The 2,879-nt window shown below is 41.8% G+C and overlaps 2 non-coding genes across 2 annotated transcripts; both read left to right on the forward strand.

Moving 5' to 3' along the window:
* The first annotated feature begins 1,352 nt into the window (after positions 1-1,352).
* trnal-uag (transfer RNA leucine (anticodon UAG)) lies at positions 1,353-1,434 on the forward strand. Its single transcript has one exon. It is a non-coding gene; the product is annotated as a tRNA-Leu (tRNA).
* A 973-nt stretch (positions 1,435-2,407) lies between these two features.
* trnal-aag (transfer RNA leucine (anticodon AAG)) lies at positions 2,408-2,489 on the forward strand. Its single transcript has one exon. It is a non-coding gene; the product is annotated as a tRNA-Leu (tRNA).
* The last annotated feature ends 390 nt before the right edge of the window (positions 2,490-2,879 follow it).

A 2,879-nucleotide genomic window follows, 5' to 3' on the forward strand; every position in this document is an offset into this window, starting at 1 on the left:
TAACAAATTTAACAAATAAACCTCAAGAACCAAAGAGTGGCACAGCGGAGGCGTGATGGGCCCATAACCCAGAGGTCAATGGATTGAAACCATCCTCTGCTGTATACAAAATGTCATTCTGTGCCACAATAGCTCAAGCTTGTAGGTCTCCTCCCATATTTAAGGCAATAGGTCAAATATTTCCACAAATATCTTACTACTAAAGCAGCTACTCAGGTAGGTATATGTGATACAACACTGTCTGGATTATAGCTGGGAGTAGGAAAATCATCAGGTTGTCAAAACTTCACTGAAAAAACAGTAGTTTTTCACTGATCATTCTTCATTGGAAGCCATTCAGCTTCATTTCATTAGTAGAATGTGGGGATAAACCCTCATAGCAGCCTGAGTTAGGGACTCCACATGTCACCCTGCACCTGACATCAATAAAAAGTAACACTTTTTTATTTTAAAACTACAAATGAATATAAAAAAGATACAGTTACATGCCTAGATGAGAAATCAAGATCCATCCATCCAATATCTATACACTGCTTAATCCTCACTAGGGTCGCCAGGAGGCTGGAGTCTATCCCAGCTGACTTAGGGTGAAGGCAGGGGACACCTGGACAGGTTACCAGTCTATCACAGGGCTAGAGACAAACAGTCACACTCACATTCACACCTACAGACAATTTAGAATCGCCAATTAAGCTCAGCAGGTTTTTGAACTGTGGGAGGAAGCCGGCGAACCCAGAGAAAACCCACACATTGCCAGGGATAACATGTAAATTCCATGCAGAAAGATCCCAGACCGGGATGTGAACCAGGGATCTTCTGGCTGCAAGGTGCCTGTGTTGACTACTGAGCTCTCCTGAACAACAACTGAACAGTTCTTTGTCTTTTACCTCCATACTATACAAATAAAAAACTCTGTGTCCAGACAAGCGTTCTATTCACGCACTCTGAGCATTCTGATGCCAGTGTAAATTTGAGCTAGAGTCCTTAATTGTAGAAAATACTACAGAGAGAAAACAATGATGCTAAAAATTAGGACCACAAATGATCTTAACTGCACAACAGCTGCTATCATTGAAGAAGATAAATCACTGAATGAGGTGTAATGACAGTTAAGGCCCAGTAAGAGAGGGAACATGAGCATCTGCATCATCGCTTCCAAAGTTTCTGTACATCCAGACTAAAACACAACCCAGGAGTTTCAACATAACACTGGAACAATAGAGTCCCTGTAATACAAAGATTCTATTACTCCAGTGTCAGTAATGACTATAGTATGTATAATAGGCATGATTGTTGCAGACGTTCTGTCCAAACTGCCGCTAGTTGAGGCAAAGATTGCATTACTATGATGTGGTAGTGTGGCCGAGTGGTCTAAGGCGCTGGATTTAGGCTCCAGTCTCTATGGGGGCGTGGGTTCAAATCCCACCACTGCCAGATGTATGTGTAGGTACTGCACCTTGAGTGATTTAACTTTGGAAATATGCAAAAAACACATTTTACACTGTGCATCGAGAGCGTGATACCTGTCAGCAAGCTGATTTTCACTGCTCTTCAGCACAGTTTCCAAATGAATGACATCAACCTTTTATGGTGAGTTGAGCTTTCAAATAGGAACATTTCCACTTTGTCACATTGCTTCCCCACAGACCGTCCCATGAAATGATTCTATCGACCCAGTCCTCCGTTCCAAAGAAAGCAGGAGCTTCCTGAAAGCAGAGTGGCGCAGAGGAAGCGTGCTGGGCCCATAACCCAGAGGTCGATGGATCGAAACCATCCTCTGCTAAATGTAAATCACTGTCAACCTCCCCGTGTGCCACAAATGTCTTGTCTAGGGGGTCTTCTACCTCAGGTAAGTATAATGCATGGTTGGATCACAGCAGGGAACTTTGCTAACTGTTACCAAAGGAACTCTTCACTTTGGTCAATTTACTGAGCCTTAAGTAACACTTATTTATATGAATAGATGTTTGTAATGCTACTGATTACGGCAGTGCTATCCTGTGTTAACTTAGAGACTCCTTAAAAATCGCAAGCTGGCTGACACTGGACAAAACTGTAATGACTACAATGCCAGCGTGCTCAGAGGTCGATGGGTCAAAATCATGCTCGGCTAATCATATATATTGCTAACAAGCAGTATTCCATGTTTTTCTTGCAAACATTAATCTGTCATCTTTATCAGGAATTCAGGCTGAAAAGCATGAGTGTGATTCATTTCCAAAAATCTCAAATGTTGCCTTTCTTACGTCCAGGTACTGCAGGATCAAATCAGGACCACATATTATTCAACTTCAAAAATATTTTTAAAAAATTATTTTAAAAACTCAGGTTCTGTCATTGTCTCTGGTAATGTTCACGTTCTCCACGAAATTTCACTCGTTTAAGCCACTAAAGCGCACCAGTAAGAGGTAGTGTGGCCGAGCGGTCTAAGGCGCTGGATTAAGGCTCCAGTCTCTAAGGAGGCGTGGGTTCAAATTCCACCACTGCCATCATTCTCTCCACAGAAGCCAGTATTTGGTCATACTTTTTGTGAAAACTCTCAATGTGCTCGCAATTATTTCAAAATCCAAAAATACTGGTCTAAACCCTGACATTAATTTCTGCCAGCAGAGTGGCACAGTGGAAGTGTGCTGGGCCCATAACCCAGAGATCGATGGATCAATACCATCCTCTGCTAGATCAAAATATTGTGAACCACCATTGCTCCATTCTCTCTCAATGGGTAAGTGTCTTAACTTAGCTGCCTTCTCTCTAATAGCTGTGAACTGGGACAACCACGGTCCCAACAGACATTTATTTAAATGAACTTCTTCAAGATTGCCAATTTCAACATGTAATAGTAACTCTGAGCACAATTAAATTCTTAATTTTGCATAAAT

Source organism: Amphiprion ocellaris, chromosome 13 (genome assembly GCF_022539595.1).
Source record: "Amphiprion ocellaris isolate individual 3 ecotype Okinawa chromosome 13, ASM2253959v1, whole genome shotgun sequence".
Classification (NCBI taxonomy): Eukaryota; Metazoa; Chordata; class Actinopteri; family Pomacentridae; genus Amphiprion; species Amphiprion ocellaris.